The sequence below is a fragment of the Puma concolor genome, chromosome A1 (genome assembly GCF_028749965.1).
Source record: "Puma concolor isolate L17-30 chromosome A1, mPumCon1.1.hap2, whole genome shotgun sequence".
Taxonomy (NCBI): Eukaryota; Metazoa; Chordata; class Mammalia; order Carnivora; family Felidae; genus Puma; species Puma concolor.
The window spans coordinates 181789206-181805737 of record NC_141667.1 but is presented as its reverse complement, the minus strand read 5'-3'; the positions used below and the strand labels follow the sequence as shown (position 1 = coordinate 181805737).

At 36.3% G+C, this 16532-nt stretch overlaps 1 pseudogene; it reads right to left on the bottom strand.

The window, feature by feature from the left end:
* Positions 1–12723: 12723 nt before the first annotated feature.
* On the bottom strand, positions 12724–13167 carry LOC112861406 (ORM1-like protein 2 pseudogene; annotated as a pseudogene).
* Positions 13168–16532: the final 3365 nt, after the last annotated feature.

Below are 16532 nucleotides of genomic sequence, written 5' to 3'. Positions count from 1 at the left end.
TTAGGTTGTTTCTGTGTGATCCCCTTTTCTTACAATCACATCCTTCTACTTTCCCTGGCCGTGGAAAGGGTGTGTTTGGATCTACGTTTCTTTTTTTAAGGAAATGATGTAAAGATCTACTAAAACAATCAATTGTTTATATTTGTTCTGTCTTCATCCATCCTAATGTGGTTTTAAGATTTGCGCACATTCAGTTTTTTTTTTTTTTTTTTTTTTTAAATTTTTTTTTCAATGTTTATTTATTTTTGGGACAGAGAGAGACAGAGCATGAACGGGGGAGGGGCAGAGAGAGAGGGAGACACAGAATCGGAAACAGGCTCCAGGCTCTGAGCCATCAGCCCAGAGCCCGACGCGGGGCTCGAACTCACGGACCGCGAGATCGTGACCTGGCTGAAGTCGGACGCTTAACCGACTGCGCCACCCAGGCGCCCCACATTCAGTTTTATTTAACTTAATTGTTATAATCTCTAGGCATCCCTTGTTGTAATTAAGGGCTTAACAATCAGTTTCCCAAAATTATATTGGATGTTCCCAGTAAAATTTACACAGAGGCATTTTCTCTGCCTTGACTTCACACACACGGTAACACAGTTCTCATCCTGTACCAGGTCTTGGTGTTAGTTTTAGCCCCAGGCTCCCTGAAAATAGACAAGTTGATTAATAATAAAATGAAGGTTATTCACTTCCAAAATTATCTGACATGCCTGTAATATTTGATCACTGAACAAAACAATCCTCCATTGTCCCCTAACTTACTTAGAGCTCTGTTTCCTCAAATGATTTCATTAGTGTTCCACCTTAAATTCTACACCTAGCCAATGTAATATCCACACGAATGCTTCAGGATCTCACATTTATACACATTTATATGATCAGTCCAGACTTAAGTCTCTTATACATCCAACTTCATGCTGCCATGTCTATCTGAAATATTGTGGTTACTGTTCCAATCAAAGGGGCTACTACAGAGTTCTCTGTTCTGGTAATGGCATTACAAAGTAGAAATTTGTCAATTAATTATTTTGCTTCTTTCCTCTTCCTGCAATATCTTACATGCTTTCAGACCCCAGGCATGTCTTGCACTCTGTTTCATCTTACTCCAGTCTTGTCACATTAAAGATATGTGGGATGCTTTCTTGTTCCCTTAAACAATTCTCCATCAACTATAGGAGAAAGATAAAACTCCTGTAAGAAGACATTGAAACCCTTCATGATTTAGGCCCTACTCATATTACAAAACTCATCTTTTATCCTCCCCTACCTGAGGATCCTACCTTCCCCTACCCTATATACTTTATGAACCAGCACACTAGATTTTATATAGTTTCCCGATAAACCAGGTTCTTTTGTTCAACATTAGTCATTTATATTTTGTGTCAGAAAATACTCATTAGCCCCTATACTTCCCAGCTTCACTGGGCTTTTGCTTAGTCTCTGTTTTCCAGAAGATGCTCCCCCACATTATTCCAGCTGGCTAATATATATCATTATTTAATTCTTTCTAAATGTTGTGATGGTTAATTTTATGTGTCAACTTGAATAGTTCAAAGGGTGCCCAAGTTACACATTATTTCTGGATGTATGCTTTAGGGTGTTTCTGAATGAGATTAGCATTTGAATAAGTGGAATTAGTAAAGTACAAGTCTTCTCCAGTGTGAGTGGGTATTAGGCAATCCACTGAGTGCCTGAATAGAGCAAAAGGTGGAGGAAGGAGGAATTTGCTTCCTCTTACTTCCTGCCTACCTACTTGATGCTACACGGGTCTTCTCCAGCCCTTACACTTTGATTTACACTCTTGGCATCCCTGGGACTCAGGCCTTCAAACCAGGACTGTAATGACCCCACGGGCTTTCCTGGGTCTCCAGCCTGAAGACAGGAGATCATGGAAATTCTCAATGGCATTATGTGAGTCAATTCCTCATAAAAATATTGATCTGTTTCTCTGAAAAACTTTGACTAATAGAAATGTTACATCATTTAGAAATTTAGCCTAAATCACCGCACAAGTTTCAAGTGTCTCACATTTTGACTTTCTTACAGATCTGCAACTGTCTGTAACTCTGTAAATTGACTAACTCACTTGTGTCTTTCTTGGTTGTAGGAGGAACCAGATGCAACAATTTATCCTTCACCTTAAAAGGAATATTTCGACATGCCCCACACATAAATAAAAATAATGATTAATTTTTTATTAAGATTCAGTTAATTTTTTGAAAACCTTTTCAAATATATACATAGAAAATAATTCAAATTGAATATATCTCACAGGCTTGGAAAGTTTAGAATCTGCATTGAAAGGAAAACAAAAGCTGATGAATTAAAAATTTTGTGCTATACACTGAGAAAAAACACTACGAGTTTAAATGAAGCAAATCTGAGATGTTAGTCATTATCAGACAGAAGTTATGGCTTAAACAAGAAGAAAAGTGTGTCTGTATCAGTGGGGCACATTATCTTGCTTGAGGACTCCCAGAAGCTATCTTTCAAAGGTAACTTGAAAAAGACAGAAACCAGAGTTAAGTGTTGTGACATAAGAGTGTTGGGAATTACAAAGTGGAGGTGACATTCGGGTCTAGAATTCCAGTTAGAGCATTAACCCCGCTTTGTGTGTGTAGGATACTGTTTGAATTCAGGTGCCCCAGGGATATCCAGCATTTACCTTTGTGTTGGTAGAAAATATTTTGTCATTTTTTAAACATTTTTTTATTTGTACCTTATCTTAGGACCTATATGAAGTATACATGTAAGACAATGTCTACTCCTTGTCTGAAAATGTATGAGCTAAAACTACTTATGCTAACATTTCCCATGATGGCAGTGACTACAGTTTGGAGTCATGGCAAATTGGGTTTCAGTCCTGGCTGTGTCACTTACTAATTGTGTGATTATTAGAAAGATTTTAACTTTTCTAGTCCTCAATTACCTCGTTTGAAAAGCACAGGCAATAATAATACCTACCTCAGCAATTATGAGGATGAAACGAGATGATAGACACCTGGAAGTAATTACATGCCCAATACATCTGTTTATTATCAGTGTCAGGTGTCTAACATCTGTAATGTTGCCTCCAATATCTCCTTCCTAAAGTTAAAAGTCTCACTATGTTTTTATTGTTGTTGTAATTTTTAAATGATTTAAGTCTATTGTTCTGGAATATATATAAATGAAGAAGGAGATATAGTTCCAGCAGAATGTCTTACATTGTGGATGTGCACGTTTTAGCATATACAAACATTATTCATTCTTGTTTTTATATCTAAATATTGCTTTAAAAAGAGATGAAATAAAATCCTGCATAATAAGAAAACAAAAATAGTTTGATATAAAAATAGTGTGCTATTAATTTAGGGCAGTGACAGGAACAAGCTCACAAGGACAACGACAGGAGTGAAATGGTATATTTTTTGAAAAGTATATGGTATGGAAAAGTGAAATGGCATATTGTTTGAAAAGTCTGAAGAAATTATCCGATATATAGAAATGAGAACATTAGTCATGTAGAATTTTAAGCCATAACACCACTTTTATATATGTTATCCAATATTTACCTTCAAATGTTTATCTTAAAATATTGTCTCTTTCTAGTTAGGTTAATCTTTTTCTCTTCTTTCCTAATGAACATAGATGACAACATCAGCCTAACTGGAGATAGTATTCGGTTATGACTCTATAAAACTGTTTATTCTTCTGCCCTTTCTTAAAATGTTTAACCACATTTTATTTCAAATATTATTAAACAAAGCAGGTTAATACTTAATCTCTTTTTTTAAAGAATCCAATATTAGTTTTAAAGTCCAATACTATGAAGAATATGTGGAATACATTTTGTGAACTTCAGTCATTCAATGAGCATTAGTTGGACACACAATATTCCAGATCCCTGGAAATACACTTTTGAAAAACACAAATGTTGTTTCTGTCTCCATGGACCTTATGTATTTGTACACTTTGAGATATTAAGTGAACAGATCCAGGCAATATCTTTTCCCCAGACTCCACTCCTTTCGAACACTCTAAATTTTAAAATGAACAGATAATAATCCTTAATTAAAATAATTGGAATAAATAAACAAGAATATTTACAAAGGAAATGTGAGTCACACTGAATAAATTATGACTGAGACATACATCTTTGGTTAGTACTAGACGTCAACTACATGCAGCACAGTAAGATACGTCAGAAAGTAGGTTGTAACATAATTTACAAATGACTAAAACTTTCCTAAAATTTACAAATGACTTACAAATTTCCTGAAATTTGGAAATTTAAGGTATCTTGACATGTTAATTATGAAGCTTCTGCTTACATAAGAGACAGAGATTGAGAATGAGAGAGAGAGAATGGGAGAGATATTTAAAGTAAGGAATTGGCTTCTCCAAGATGTGCAGTTGGCAAGCTGCAGACCTAGAAGAATGAACAGTGTAGTTCTAATCTGAGTCCAAAAGCCTGAGAACAGATGGTGTAAATTCCAGTCTTAGTCCAAGGCCTGAGAACCATGAGAGCTGATGATGTGAGTCCAGTCTGAGTCCAAGTGTGAAGGTAGATGCAGACTGATGTTTCAGGCTGAAGATAGCCAGGAAGAGAAAGAGAACTCTTTCTTACTCAGCCTTTTGTTCAGTTCAGGTCTTTCGTGGATTGGATGTGGCCCAACACCATTGGGAAAGGCAATCTTCTTTACTCAGTCTACCAATTCTCATCTAGAGTCACCATCACAGATATACCCAGAAATAATATTAAGCTAAATGTCTGGCACACTGTGGCCCAGTCAAACAGATACATAAAATCATTGATCACAGTATCATAGAAGAGAGAAGCAACAAAATGATTGAGTGCATTCATGTGAGTCACATTGTCTGGTTTCATATATGGATCTCAAACTATGTAGTTATATGACTTTATTAACACTTGGAGGTTAAAAGAGGAAGAGGTTTACAACGATATTTACTTACACTTGGTGTTTAAAACAAGCATATATATTTATTTAAATAAAATAATAAAATGGAGGGGTGCCTGGGTGGCTCAGTCGGTTAAGCGGCCGACTTCGGCTCAGGTCATGATCTCTCAGTCAGTGAATTCAAGCCCCGGGTCGGGCTCTGTGCTGACAGCTCAGAGCCCGGAGCCTGTTTCAGATTCTGTGTCTCCCTCTCTCTGACCCTCCCCCGTTCTGTCTGTCTCAAAAATAAATAAACGTTAAAAATTTTTTAAAAAAAATAATAAAATGGATACATTTTAAATTTAGAAATAGTTTTTTTCATTATTTCATAATTAAAACTCTATAACTAATTTACACTTCTAGTCATGAGACTGTAATAACAATCAGACTAGACATTTCAAACTAGACAAATAACTGAAGGAAAAAGCACAAAATACATGTTTTTAGATGTTGGACAGCATACAGTTCAGGACCATGATCTATGAGTAAGGATGCTAAATAAGATAAGCTTCACAATTATGCCAACTTTCTGCCTTGAGGCACTTTCTAAACCACAGTATGTATGTGAGGACAGTTGCAACATATAGAACATGCTGCCTTGTTAGGATGAGATCAGAGTGAGAAATTACACAGATACCTAAACATTTTAGAATGAAATGCTGGTGATAAGGCAACTAGGCAGGGAAAAAGATCTGTATATAAGAGCCTTCCCTTGAGTTTTGGGCTAGATCTCATGCATGCCTACTCTTTGCATGAGTCCAGAAAAAGAACAACTATTGGGAACAAAACAACTACTGGCATAAGAACAAGTATCCAAGGACTGTGAGATGAGTATCCCTGGAACTCCTAGAAGACAATTGTGTTGAAAACAATCATAATGGAAGGGCACACTGAGCATTCAGCGATCAGCAGGGGACCCCGAATTCAGTAGAGACCACAGAGACCCCTTCCCATAGTGTTGGGACTAAACTAGACTAGAAGCAAACTCTACATACAAGTGAATACTACATACCTAACACAATCTAAAATAGTCTTCAAAAAGGTCAAGATAATTGCCAAGTAAATTGATTTCCTGCCATGATAAAACTCCCACTCCAGTCCAGTGGTATACTATCCATAATGATTGGTGTACATCCAAAATTATATGCAAAGAAGCAAGGCTGTGTGATTCATAAAGATGAAATTTTTTCTTGATCAATAGCGCTACCCAGAAATCGCTGAAAAGATTGAAATAGCAAGCAAGGACATTAAAGCAGTGGTTATAGGGGCGCCTGGGTGGCGCAGTCGGTTAAGCGTCCGACTTCAGCCAGGTCACGATCTCGCGGTCCGTGAGTTCGAGCCCCGCGTCAGGCTCTGGGCTGATGGCTCAGAGCCTGGAGCCTGTTTCCGATTCTGTGTCTCCCTCTCTCTCTGCCCCTCCTCCGTTCATGCTCTGTCTCTCTCTGTCCCCCAAAAAATAAATAAACGTTGAAAAACAAAATTAAAAAAAAAAAAAGCAGTGGTTATAAAATAATAAAACCTATTAAAGAAAAGATGAACAGGATGTGAAACAAGGAATTTAGTGGTAAATGGAACTTTTAAAAAGTAATCAAATGGAAAAATTTAAAGTAAAATATGAAATCTGAAGGGGAAAAAGTCACTAGGCAGGATTACTAGTATGTTAGTGTAAAAGGAAAGAGAGAACATGATGCCAGAGAAATAGAGATTATATCAAAGGAAGTACAGTGTGTAAAAATTGTGGAACCGAATGAACAGAGCCTCATTGATTTGTGGGAAAAAATACAATTTTATATGAAATTTTAGGTACATGCATGGAATTTTAGGCACGGAATGTAGGTGGGCAGAACAAAGATTTTAAAAATTACTGAAAATGTTCCAGTTGTTTGAGAAGCATAAACTTGCATAGTCAAGAAAATCCACAAGTCTCAAGTAAGATAAACATAAAATGACTCATGGGAAAATCATAATCAAAAGGCTGACAGTTGGTAATAAGGATCACATATTAAAAGCAGAGAAATGAAAATATGGATCATGGACAGGTTAAAAGCGACAAGAAAAGACTTATGTGAAACTGTGTAAGCCAGTAGACACAGAGATAAAATCTTAAGTGACTGATGGAAAACAAAACAAAGCAGAACAAACAAAACAACAAACCTTGTCAACCTAGAAGTCTGTTCAAGTAAGAAAATCCTTAAATTGAAAGCAAACCATGTAAATTTTCAAACAAAAACTGAGTATATATTGTTAGCAGACTAGGGCAATAAAACTGTTATAGAAAGTTCTTCAGGATTTCACACAAAATTTGGACCTATATAGGGAAATAGAAAACATCAGAAATTGTAAATATACGAAAAATATATAAATATTATGTCCAGTTTCTTCATTCTTTCATTATCTTCTCTGAAGATAATCCAATATGTAAATCAAACATTATGACAGAATATTGCAGTTTAAAATATATATAAAAGTAAAATGTGTGTTTTAAAGTATAAAATACGATACAAAAATAACAATAATAAGTAAAGAGATTGGGAGAAGCTTTCGGAGGTGATGGATAAGTTTAGGCATAGATTATGGTGACAGTTTCATAGGTACATACTTCTCTACAAGCGTCCAAGCTCATCAAGTTGTGCGCATTAAATATATGCATCTTTTTGTATATCAATCATAACTCAATATAATGTTTTTAAATAAATGTATGATAACACTATCACAAAAGATGGGAGATAGAAAAATAAAACTTTAAGATTCTTAAAACAAAACATGAATGATCTAGGGATGTGTGTAGTAATATGGATTAACTTCAAAAAAGAATATGTTGAGTAAAAGAAAACAGACACAAAAGAGTGCACCCGATGACTTATTTATATGATGTTCCAGAAAAGGCAAATCCAGGCAGTAGTGAAAACGATCAGAACAATGTTGAGAAAGAGAGTAGGGTCAGAGGGGATGATGATTTACCGGAAACATGCGCAAAGGAGGTGTGTGAGTGACAGACATATTCTATGTCTTGATAGGTGCATTTAAGTTTATTTATTTGTTTTGAGAGAGAGAGGGAGGGAGGAGGAGAGAGGCAGAGAGAGGATACCAAGCAGGCTCCACATGCTCATCGCAGAGCCCTGACTTGGGACTTGAACTCACAAACTGTGAGATCACGACCTGAGCCAAAATCAAGTGTTAGATGCTTAACTTAGGTGCCCCAGAAATAACTAATTACTTAAAACATACGACTTAGATATTCTCATTCTTGCTTTATCTCCTACCCCCAACTGCAACCCTGCCAATACCTGAAATATTAGATGATTTAGAAAGCATATTGAAATACACAGAAACTTTGAAAATCATCTAGTTTATTTCAAGAGTAATTAAATAATATTCTTTATCTCATATACAAAAAGATTCCTGGAAATGATAAAGGTGTAATCTCAATACCCATTACATTCACACAGTTTTGCTCTCCTTAAATAAGCATTAGCTCCAAAGAATCATTAACGTGGGAATAAAACTTGACACTGAGTTTAGGACATTATTGTAATTTCCTGTACAAACACAGGGGCTTATAGTATTGTTAATACAAGTTTGCATTTACTCTGCTGGCCAGGGTACTGGCAATTTCCCTTAATTATAAAAAGTCCTTATGTTTAGAGCATAATGCACATAAGGACAAGGCAAAATGTTAGCAATTAATTCTTAAGTAGGAAGCCATGTGGGTACAATGCAGCATGAGTTATTCCACAGTATTTCAAATCCCACAAAGGGGCACTATCATCAAGAGGTTCAAAATAACTGGCTTCAAACATATAGTTAAAATTAATACAAAATGTACTGCCTTTGGAACCCAGTGTGAGCTGCATGAACCATTTTAGACAAATACTTAGCCTAATCTTACACCAACTGTAATCATGGACTTTTCTCTTTTCAACTCTAAAAACTGTGGCTTGATTTTCTAGTGAGCAATTCTAGCATTCTTAAAATTAAAATTTTAAAGAAATGGCATGTTAGTCTAAAAAAGATAAAATTGTTCAGCTTGCCAATAATTTGTCTCCCATACTAATTTCTTAATGGAGGTGGCCTGACATTTTTTTTTTTTAATTTTTTTTTTCAACGTTTATTTATTTTTGGGACAGAGAGAGACAGAGCATGAACGGGGGAGGGGCAGAGAGAGAGGGAGACACAGAATCAGAAACAGACTCCAGGCTCCGAGCCATCAGCCCAGAGCCTGACGCGGGGCTCGAACTCACAGACCGCGAGATCGTGACCTGGCTGAAGTCGGACGCTTAACCGACTGCGCCACCCAGGTGCCCCATGGCCTGACATTTTTTAATGAAACATAAGGTTGTTCAATTTTTCCTCTCTTCAGACAATAGGTGGTCCTTCTTTATCATTGGAGCAATTGTTTTTTCAGATTAAATGTGCCAAGAGTAGAACTTAGTCTGTGCACACATTACAAATATCATTTTTCCATTAATAAAAAATATCATACATATAAAGCTAAAATAATATTTCTGTGAAAGTTTATGAGCATAAACGTAACATAATATGTGGCGATATTATATGCAACAAAGATTTTAAAAAGAAGAAGCAAAGATGGAGAGAATAGTATACAGAAAGGAGATAGATTTTAAATGCATATCTGTTTACTTAAAAACAAATAAAAAGATAATTGAGATCAGAATGTAATCATTGTTTTCTGTATACTTTTCTAAAGTTGTTGATCTTTGGATTAGTTTCCTAGGTCTTCTGTACAAAGTACTGCAAACTGGGTGGCTTATTACAACAGAAATTTATGCTACCACAGTTGTGGAGGCTAGAATCCAAAATCAAGGTAGAAGCAAAGGTCATACTCTCCTATTTAATGATATTATTTTTCCTGCTTCTCTCCTAGATTCTGGTGGTTACCAACAATATTTGGAATTCCTAGGTTTGTATTTTTGTTATTCCAATTTCTATTTCCATCTTTACATGGCCATCTTCTGTATGTGTTTGTGTCTGTGTGTGCATGCTTCTAAATTTCTCTCTTTTTAAAAGGTACCAGTCATACTGGATTTAGGGCATACTCTGATCCAGTATGACCTCATCTTAACTGCATAGACCCTAATTCCGAAAATCATCTTGTTCACAGGATCTAGGGGACATGAATTTTCAGGGGACAATACTGAATCCAATACAATCATAAACAAAATATTTTTAATGTCAACTCTCTTTAAAGAGATAATCTCATTCAACGGAGTATTTGGAATTATGATATTGTGACTTTTACTCATCTATTTCATTGTTCATTTGCAAATATTTATAGAACACTTACACAGTGATAGTTGCTGTGTTTACTCCTGGTGGTAAAAAAAAAAAATGTAGATAAACAAATAAGAAAAATACACAATTTACTACTATGTTAAGTCTTAAGTTTATCATTATTGGCTCTGAAAAATAGATGTTACCAAATTGTTAAACATGAAATATTCAATGTCATTTCTACAATGGAAGTGTCCCATGTAGGGTTCTCTTTTATTCCATATGGGCCATTTAATGCTTCACTGTCAATTTCTTGGGTTTACCCAAGAAATGATTTACTCATTGTTCCTTAAAAAAGGAATGATCATGGGGCGCCTGGGTGGCGCAGTCGGTTAAGCATCCGACTTCAGCCAGGTCACGATCTCGCGGTCCGTGAGTTCGAGCCCCGCGTCGGGCTCTGGGCTGATGGCTCAGAGCCTGGAGCCTGTTTCCAATTCTGTGTCTCCCTCTCTCTCTGCCCCTCGCCCGTTCATGCTCTGTCTCTCTCTGTCCCAAAAATAAATAAACGTTGAAAAAAAAAAAATTAAAAAAAAAAAAAAAAGGAATGATCACAACAGTAGCAATACCACCTTAGAGATAATAATGATCTGATGACATTATGACAGTATTTAGCAGAAAAATAAGATTAGTCAAATTTTTCCCTAAAACATAACACCCCATATAGATACCATGTGCAAACTATATATATATTTAAAATATAAATGGGGCGCCTGGGTGGCTCAGTCGGTTAAGCGGCTGACTTCGGCTCAGGTCATGATCTCGCAGTCCGTGAGTTCGAGCCCCGCGTCAGCTCAGAGCCTGGAGCCTGTTTCAGATTCTGTGTCTCCCTCTCTTTGACCCTCCCCCATTCATGCTCTGTCTCCCTCTGTCTCAAAAATAAATAAACGTTAAAAAATTTTTAAAAATAAAATAAAATATAAGCAATATGAAACTCTATTACCTGCTAAGTTCTCAAACTCAGATTTTGGTAATAAAATAGCTAGAGCTAATTAGGCTAATTTTCAACCAATTTCTGGCTCATCATACAATGATTTTCTAAATATGCTGTGGAAGTCACTGTATTCCAGGTATCTGCAATGACTATTAAACACAGACATTCTGTAGCCTGTGGCCTAAGACTACTAACTTATTGATTCAGAATCTTTGTTGATAAGTATAACAATTTGCATTTAAATTAGTTCTCTAACAGATTCTTCCATTAAAGCTTAAGAACCATTGTTATAGCTCATAAACAGCATTACTTAAAAGGAAAATAAGCTCTTCCAACATGGAATGTTATAGCATGGAAAAACTGAAATGGGGTAAAGGGGTTAGGAGAGAGCAATTGGAAGGGTGTCTGAACAAATGGTAGGAAAGAAATAGTTATAGGGTGGGTGAGAAGAATTGGCAAGGAAGGCGATCTTAAATCTTTGTTGGTGAGATAAAATGCCCAAAAGTCATAGTCAAATATTGATGAAATGTTATCTTACCTATGGGCAAAACCCAGAGACACACACATTTTTTTATTTTGGCATGAGATTTTTTACTAGCATTCAGACTAATTTAGTTTCTTGAAACCTGACCAGTTTTCCTCCTTAGAAGTGAAGTGACCTCACCTATCTATGAAGAATATAAAAGGACAAATTATGAGCTTACTCTAGTGGCTATAACCTTATTCCTCCTTTTATGGAAATTTACTTGAAACACTAAAATATTCCTCCAGAAATCTAAGGTCAAGTGAAATCAAGGTAAAAATGTCATATTTAGCTAATGTTACCCAGCCCTCCTGCAAACGTGTTTTACCAAGTTACATTTCAGTTATTATATATTGAACAGCAAAAAAGTCCCTCCATTTCTCAGACGATGGGGCAAAACAAGAGAAGCAAAAATTCCAGCTAAGTTTATAAGTGGCAAAGTGGCTCAGCTGAGGGAATTTCAGCGGAATGGACACACTCAATGGTTCTGTATAGCCTGTAGGAATAATTTGTCAAGACCTTCTGATCTGGCCTCTGCTTATTTCTCTTAACTATGTCTCCCAGTTCTCTTGATAAGCACCTTATCATCTTAGTATACTGAAGTTAGCCCTGTCCATCTCCTGAGCACATGCTGCATCCGTTGCCTAGAAGGTTCTTTCTATTTGCCTGTCTCAGAGCTACACATTTTTTTCAGAAAAAAAAATATCTTTATCATAAAGAAAATACAAAGCAAGACAGAGAAGGAGGAGGGTGGTGGAGTGGGGGGAAGATCTGGAAAAAAGATGTCACTAAACATGCTGCCCAAATATGGTTTCCTGCTATGGAGGAGAGTGTTTTGTCCCTTATCCCATCTGCATTTCCTGATTCAAAGAACACTGCTCCTAACAGGGCTGGGCCTAGGGAGCCCCACTTTACAACATACTGTCTTCCAGGGAGTTTGGAAAAGGTTGTATAGTTCTCAGGCTTTCAACATACAGAAGGCAGCACGGAGAAGGCAAGGATGTTACAGCATCTTATTTCAGCTTCAACCCCAGACCCATCCCTCAGTATTTGTTGATGCCAAAGGGACAGACCTTATGAAGTTGGGACAACATAAGTAGCAGTAGGCTGAGCAATGAGGCATATTGACGAGGAAGTGAGCAGCATCAACTTGGTTTAGAAGCTGGCCAGGAGGCAGAGTACAATTGAAGAGATGCTGAAGAATTGCAGGAAAAGGTAAATTGGAATCCATAGTCCATCTCTTCCCAGTGTGCCAGTAGCAGAGCCATTCCTTCATCAAGGGTCTCCAAGGGTGTCCCTTTCACCATATACAAGAAGACCTACATAGCCAAGTAGTGGATGATGTTGGTCAGGGTCAGGATCAGGACAACAGAAATGCTGAATAGAGCCATGTGCAGTAGTCCCACCACGATGGTGTGGGCCAGCCAGATGCTTTGGTGATTCGCCACTCGAGTGTTGGGGTTTTCTTTGCTATGTGACACCCCCATATTTGCCTGCCAGTTTCAGAAACCCAACTAACTTGAGGTTCAGCCCTCGCCTCTACACTTGTGTCTCCTGGAAGCCTGAGCTACACATTTTTTAAATGTTTATTTATTTCTGAAAGAGAGAGAGTATGAGTGTGGGAGGTACAGAGAGGGAGACAGGGAATCCCAAGCAGGCTCCACACTATCAGCACAGAGCCCAGTGCAGGGCTTGAACTCACAAACTGTGAGATCATGATCTGAACTGAAATCAGGAGTCAGACCTTCAACCAACTGAGCCACCTAGGTGCCCCCTGAGCTACACAGTTTTAGTGGCGTCACTCTGTTATAAACTCTTTAAAATTCTTAAACATTGCAGTTGAAAACTATGCATAACCTTTTACACACTCATATTTTACCTTTTCTATACCTCTGTTAAAACATTTAATTATGTGTGTTGTTACCACATCTCTCTTCTCTGGTAGCCTGATTGTTTCCAATGGTAGCTTTGCTTTCTTTATTTTGACACTTGGGTCTATATCTTTGTAGCTCCTGACATTTTTGAACTTTATCGGAATCCTGTGATTCTGGAAGAGAGCTACAGTTAGAGAAAGCCCCTCACCTTTCTGTGTTCTGGAAACAGCTTACTGGGAACAACCATTCTTCACCATAAGATTTAGATAAAACTTAATGATGCCCTTCCCTTTTGCTTCTCTATGCCAGCCCTCCAAATTCTCATCTCTTGCTCATAACAATTAGCTGAATCTCTTGTGCTCACTGATCAATCAGAACAAAATGCCCCGCAACAAAACTTTTCTTAAGTTGCTCTCTTCCCAAAGCTTGTGAAATTTGACCCACCTTCAGCAGCACACAACTCCTCCTTGATAGCCTTTCCTGGAATAGGCTACCTAAGAGAAAAGACTCACTTTCTCTCTACCCTATCTTGCCATTCACTACTTTTGCTTCTCCCTGGCTGTTCACTCCTCCCTATAAAATAAAAGCCCCTTTACTCTTGGTCAGAATATTCTCTCTACTGCAATCATCCCTCTGAATTAAGTCTTTCCTTACATAGATGTGGATTCATTTCTTATTTGATAATGCTTAATAAATATTTTCATAGATTGATGAATTAAAGGTAAATGCATCTTTTACCACTGCCTCTTCAAATTTTCCACACTTTTTTTTCTAACAAACATACTGTCATGAACCTCAAAACTAATCAATATATCCTTATGTTTAATTGACTTCCTTACCCATACCTTTAGTTTACTATGGCTGCAAGTGTATGCTATCTCTGTTCCATTTCTGTTGTACTGGTTTTGACTATGATCATCTCCTCGTTTAGACAAACCACAGTAGCTTCCAACTCACTCTCCCTTTTTGAATCTCTTCCTCTTTACATTAATTTTTGCCCCCGTAGTCATCTTTGCAAAATAAAAATAGTTCCTTCTGTGTCATTCCTTATGGAACAAACTTAAATGGCACTCTGTAACCTATAGGAAAAAGTTCAAACTTATTGTCTTATTATAGAGAGAGATTAATTGTTAGACTGGCAGATCCCATTCTGCTCTTACTGCTGTTTGTGCTTGAACAATAATTTTATGGACTTCCTGTCCGTCATAACCCCATATCACTCTTGTATGCTTTCATGTGTTATATAATTTGTGTTATTTACCTGATGCAAGTTATTTGCTTAGGAAGTTCATGCCTAGAAAACCCCTATTCTTCTGAAAATTGAGTTCAAATTTCACTTCCTTAAATGCATGTCATTCGAATTCCAATCAAGATTAGGTACCCAATTGTCTTTTCATATTTGACTTAATGTAGTACTTTCAACATATATTGAAGTGGCCTATTTATGTAACTTTTTAGAATCAGACCTTACCAAGTCAATGTTTAATATGATTCTAGAAACACAATTATCACTCCATAAATGTTTTGTATGTTAATTATATATACACGTTTCTTTCATTTAATACGTTTTCTGATTATAAAATAAATATATGTACTCTAGAGCTACTAGAAAATAGCATGGCAGGGCGCCTGAGTGGCTCAGTTGGTTAAGCATCCAACGTAGTCTCAGGTCATGATCTTGCAGTTCATGGGTTTAATCCCTGCGTCGGGCTCTTTGCTGACAGTTCAGAACCTGGAGCCTACTTTGGATTCTGTGTCTCCCTCTCTCTCTCTGCCCCTTCTCCTGCTCACACACACACACACTGTCTCTCTTTTTCTCTCTCAAAACTAAATAAACATTTAAAAGGTAATAAATAAAATACATACATAAATAAAAAGAAAATAGCATGGCAACGATTAGAAGAAAAATCAGTTTTCCCATAAATATGCATTTTTTAAATTTTTCTAATTTTGAGTAACCATTTTATTCATAACATTCTGTCTCAATCTCCATAAATAAAATGTAGTTTCATATGGTTTTATTCATAACATTCTGTCTCAATCTCCATAAATAAAATGTAGTTCATATGGTAAATATGGTATAAAATACTGCATATTTCTTTATTACATAATTTTAAAGATACAATTTTAATTGTTAAATCTTATTAAATTAGTTACTAATCTGATACCACAACACATTGATTTAAATATTTCACATCTGGTAGACATTTGCATTGTTTCTGAATTTTTACTAATATACATACAACATTATGACATCTGCATAAATTAGTAGTCAGTTACAAGTAAAAGAAGAATGGTCTGATTTTATAAATTTAGAGCATATTAAGAAGTATACCAATATATTATACATAAGAATACATAGGAGGGAGTGTCATAAACTAAAAAATATAAATGTGATATATATTATTATATTTGCTATAATATGTATGCCTCCATCAATAAACACTTGACTGACATATGACTATGTGTGTGTGCTTGCAAGTGTGTATTTTTCTACATGCAATTTTTTCCCTCTGGTGTGTATTCTGTTACCTTGAGTCACCTACTGCTTTAAGTAATAGGTTAACTTATATTCACCCTAGCTCTACCTTTTTTCATATATAAATGCAATAAGAAAATTATTCGTGGATGTAAATAATATAAAATAACAAAGGGGAAAGTATCACCTGGTCTCTTAGACTAAGCACTAAATTTTAAGGCTCTTAGTATATATAACCTTACCTCAGGCATTTCTTGCACTTGTAAAGATCAAGAAATTTGGCAATCATTATTATGTTATTGTTTGTATGTTTATTAGACCTCATGCTGCCTGGTTCTTCCTTCACAGTGATGTCTCCATTTGCTTGCTATTCTATCCCAGTCTCTGAAACTTGTAGGGCTTCAATACATATTTGCTGAATAAACTAATAAAGCCTACAAATTAATTAGGAAAAAGTGAAATTCATGCTTTCAAATTAGAGTAAAATTTAATATTGAGT